Here is a 5,000-nt window from a genome sequence, read left to right on the forward strand (position 1 = left end):
CTCTGCCTTTCAAAAGCACTCAAATGGACTCAAATGAAACAAATTCGCTTACACACTGAATAGATTTAATTAGTTTAATTAATAGATCGCAGATAGTTTCTTTTTTCGCAAATAAACAAAGCAGCCGGCAAGGTGTCCACTTTGTTTTGAAAGTGCTGGCCATTTATTTCTTCCCCAATGCATTTTGTGTATTTAGGACAGATTAAAGTCCACATTACATTCGGAATCTACACAAAAAGGAACTGGCATAGCGCGTTGGCGGGCTAGACTCTGCATCGGGCGGTCCTGGGGCCCGTTTCTCGAAAGTCCCGAAACTTTACGGGCCATTTTCGGGTGTCACAATTCCCTTTGTATCTCAAGAACGGAGAGGACTTAAGTCGTCAAACTTCACAGTCATTTTTCTTTTTGTTACCTTGAAAACATGTTAAAAGATCGGCTTTCTAAAACAAGTGGTTGGCAGTTTCACAAATAGCTTTCCGCGCCCGAAAAGTTTTCGGGACTTTCGAGAAACGGGCCCCAAGTTACTAGGGCGTTGACATGTCGTCTTGGGAAGGCAATTTTCTTTAACAGTGCCTCTCTCCGCCCAGATGTATAAATGGGCACCAGTGATTATTATCCTGTCCAGGAAAGTAGAGCAGTAACCAATTTAAGCTCCAGCAGGTACGAGCGGGCACTAGGCCTTGTGACGACTTACCTTATCACCTACAGCATGCATAATGGCCCTCCAGGGCGATTACCGCCTAGGTTGCTTCTTATTACCGAAACCAGAGTTAAGGGTCAGCAATTCAGTGTGAGTTCATAAAGACTTACTTTTTCATGTGATCTACAGCTACGGGTGCCATAAAAAACCCCCAAGTCCTTAAGGGCTCCAAGAAAGCTGAAATATTTTATTTCCAAAGTTGCCAAAACAGTAGTCTTTGCCGGAAGGATAACCCACTCCATCCCTGTCCTATCTTTGGATATATATGCAGTATGGATGCCACCATGGATCTGTGCTGTTTGAGAAAGCGACAAAAGGAAAATACTGATAGAGAAAGGGAAAGAGTGCCTGTGAGTAATCTTCTAGCAATTTAGCGGATTGGCGGCGAAAACGGACCGTGTTGGACGTCCTTATCAATCATTTACAACATACGTGAGCCATTTACACTGGGGCACTGGGTATGAATAAATATTCAGTAAACAAATCATGCCATTGAGGTTCTCATACAAGTTTTATCATAATCATTCTCTGCAAAATCAAGGAGACGAATCTGCACGGGAAAACAACTGAATTCCAAGTCAGTCATAGCCAACAAACTACATTGTTATACTTCCCAACTCAAATACGTTTTCTGATTGGAGGAGAACGTGGCACGTGTCATTGGTCAAAACTTCATGACGCCCTAGGGCGAACAAAACTTCATGACACCGTTGGGCAACAACAACTTGAACTTTCGACTCACACGTGATCAGGTCGTGCACCTTTGAAACGGCGGCAAATCTGTACGCCAGCCGACATCAAGCAAATAATTTTTATCTGTGTATTCTTCTATTTTGAGTTGGGAGGTATAACAAAACACTTAATGACCTCTTCACGTACGGTATATTAATCGACCTGTGTATATCTAACTCACAACGACGCACATGCGACCAATTTATCGCTGGGGCTAAAGTTTCTAATGTTACCTCACTTTTAAGGGATTGTAGGAAAGGGGCATGTCTGTAAAAGTGAAGCCAGGTAAGCGTGAATTTATCCAGACACTTTGCAAATAGACTGGAAGAGTGACTGCAATTTGTGTTAGACAATTAGCTTTAATTATATTCCAAATTTCTTAAAGGTTCAAAACGATTCTCAAGTAGTGTCACGACAGATGTTGTGGTTGCTTTTAAAGAGACCGATAAGATCTTTTTTCTTCAGAAAATATTAAAGCCCAAACAGGTGGGTTATAGTACTACTGAATGGAACTACAAAGCTTGCTTGTATCCTGATTTAATTAGCGCTTCATTACTACGGGCCACAGACGTGATACGTTGAACGAGTTGAACAAAGGAGATAAACTTAACGCTGCAGTTTGGACGAAAAAGATGCAATTTTGCATTGTGATTTACCGGCAAGAGATGTGTTGTTAGGTAAATAAAGAGTTTTCGCAGCGGCTCTATTGTCCGTAATTTTCAAGACTTCTTCCAAGAAATTTATAACCGCTGTCGGACCACTATCTGATCGGTCCTAAAATAATCACATAAAAATTTCTTATTAACGGCAAGTCTTTTCGGTGACAATTAACTTCAGAGTCTCTTTTAACCATAACTTGGAAGGAAAAAAGATAATCGAAATTAAATGGCTGATTTTTGCAGACACGCTTTGTTGAAACTTTAACCGGAAGGGGCCTGGTTAGCCATCTTCTCGTAAGTTTTTTTCTTAGTAAAAAGCCTCAACCTTAGTATTTTTTTCTTGATATTACTAAACTAAGGGCTGAACTTTGCAGGGATACTAAGACCTCAAGATATAAAACATGGGCATGGAAAATATTTGGTCTGAAAAACAGGCCATTTCCAGTTGCTTCCCATATGCTTCAAATATGACCAAGTTGTGATAACAGCCACAGGCTAGCGAAAAATTTCCATGAGCTAATGTTCTCACCCATAAAAGCCTAAGGATAGGGCTTTACAAAGATGTTTTGTTTTTGCCTGAAATGAATTTCATGTTGCTAAAAAAGAGATTTAAAAGTGGCCAAAATTGCAATGAAAATCAGCCTCTGGGGACCCCTGAGGGGCTGATATCCAGAACTCGGCTAAAAAAAAGTCGTTGAAGCTGAAACTTTGGCATATTACATAAGTCGACATAAGTACTTTGTGTACCAATTTTAAGCGAAATCGGCCGACCTTCATTTCCAAGTCTGCCCCGGTCTCTCAGGCAGAAGCTCTTAAAACTACAGCGTTGAAAAGTAAAGTAAACGGGAGTTTGTTTCTCTTTCAAAGCAGGGCTTGCACACGTTGTAACTAATGCAGTTTGTGTTATTGTGTGATCGGGATCGATCTTATTGCTCGTCTTCTTCCTCGCTGTCTGTCTTGAATTCGACGTCCATTTCCTCGTCTTCATTTTTCTGTCTTCTGGAATATTCTCGTCGAGGACTGCATCATCTTCGGTGCCGTAGAGTGTGTTTATATAGAGGTTCCACAAGGAAGGAACGAAGAGTCTGGGAACGAAATTGCACCATCTGTTGACAACACCGTGGCAAAACGTTTGTGCATGCGTAATCTTTGGCATTTCCGGTTTGCACGTTGTTCAGGTGAATTTTGTTGTTCGCTTTGCGGAGAATCAGCAGCAGCCACAGATGAAAGAAAAAAGGACCACAAATTCAAAAAACGTATAAAGACAATAGCTCGTTTCAATTACTGGTCCTGGAAATGTTCGTTGGACCTTTTAAGAGATGCTCCGCGGTGGCCGCCAGTACTGATTAAATTAGTTCATGTTGTTGATTTTTGCTTTTTTTTTTTTCTTCAATTTGTTGCCTGGACTACTACAAGATTAAATTCGTAAAGGTTTTTTTTATGGTCACAGAGAAGACCCTTAAGTCTATTCGTTGTTTATCGATTTTATTTAGCTTATAATACTACGAATTTCATGATGGCAGTGTTTGCTTGAGACATTAATTCTCGATTTCAACTTGTAGAGCTGAGAAGCTCAATTAAATCTCAAGCTACATGTAAAAGTCAAGTGCCTACATGAAAATGAAAATGTTTGGTTTGGAAATACATAATATTTTCAATTTTACTTCCAATAAAGGTGTGGTTGACTAGGGCCCTCTTTGCGATTTTTGGTGATCAAGATCAATGATCCAAAATCACTTAGGTAATATATGGCATCATCTTTCCCAGAGTGGATTGTATCAGGTCCTTTGCAATACCACAATCCAAGTGATCATAGATATTTGATCAGGATCCATACCAATTCCCGAAGGAACACACCCAGCAACTGACACTGTGTAAATGGTTTCGTCATCTTTTCTTCAAGTTGGTCTCCTTTGACACAAACTTTGCAGAATTACATGTATTAAAATCTAACTGTATCTGTTTCTGGTTAAAAAAACAATACATTTTTGCTGCAAACCTATGTAACAAACCTATGTATGTCAACCCTTTACATGTAATAATTATATGTGAGGGATTGATAGTATAAACATCTTATCTAAGATTTTGAAGAAAAAAATATAATTATTATAATTTATTATTTTTAAGTATAAACAGATACAGTTAATTTATTGGATGTGTCAGCCATGATACTACCCCTTTAATAGTTTACAAAAGTGAGGGAACAAAATTAAGGTGAGGAGACAATTGCTGCTTAAGGTGATTCCTTAGTAATAGAAGTTGTCGTAAGATTTTTTTAAAACTTTTCTCGATTGTTCCCTATATTATGGTGACTCGAAATGTGCAATTAAAAAAGTAGGTCACCAAGCTCGTTTGAGAGACATAACTTGCTCAAGTTACTCATTTAATCATTGCGCCTTCATCTATCAAGGACAAGTTTATTCCATCGGTTCAGGCTACGTTTTGCACGAACAGGAAGCACAGCTTTGACGTAATTCTTGAAATAACAAAACAGGTGAATTGTGTTGCTCAAAAGGAATAATTTAATGTTTGTTTTATGGCACAGGCACAAGTCTTGAAAAGGCACTGACTACAAATGTTCTTCGGGTGCGTGATCTCGAGGAGACAATTTTGTGTCCACGAGTGATGGCTACGAATACTATCTTTCCTGTAACTTTTTTTTCTGACGTAGATTTTTTGTAATTTTTTTACAGCGCAAAGAAGATGAGTAAGAATAAAATTATGCCAAAAAAAAGATAGGTCACCAACCTCGTTTAGGAGAAAACAGAAAGCAAACCAAGCTCGACCCCTCGACAACACGTCTCCCCGATAGCGCGGTTTCACTTTCACAGTCGGACTTAAATCTTCTTTAGCATTATCAAAGCTATCACTCGACTTTTTGTTTTGTGAGAGTCCAAAACGTTTCTTGT

At 39.2% G+C, this 5,000-nt stretch overlaps 1 protein-coding gene and 1 pseudogene across 2 annotated transcripts in view; both read right to left on the bottom strand.

The window, feature by feature from the left end:
• The window catches only part of LOC137992638 (NAD-dependent protein deacylase sirtuin-6-like), a 124,714-nt gene that overhangs the window by 59,980 nt on the left and 59,734 nt on the right, over window positions 1–5,000 (bottom strand). The window lies entirely within an intron of this gene.
• Window positions 3,600–5,000, bottom strand: part of LOC137986914 (uncharacterized) — a 9,302-nt pseudogene continuing 7,901 nt past the window's right edge.

Source organism: Montipora foliosa, chromosome 2 (genome assembly GCF_036669935.1).
Source record: "Montipora foliosa isolate CH-2021 chromosome 2, ASM3666993v2, whole genome shotgun sequence".
NCBI lineage: Eukaryota > Metazoa > Cnidaria > Anthozoa > Scleractinia > Acroporidae > Montipora > Montipora foliosa.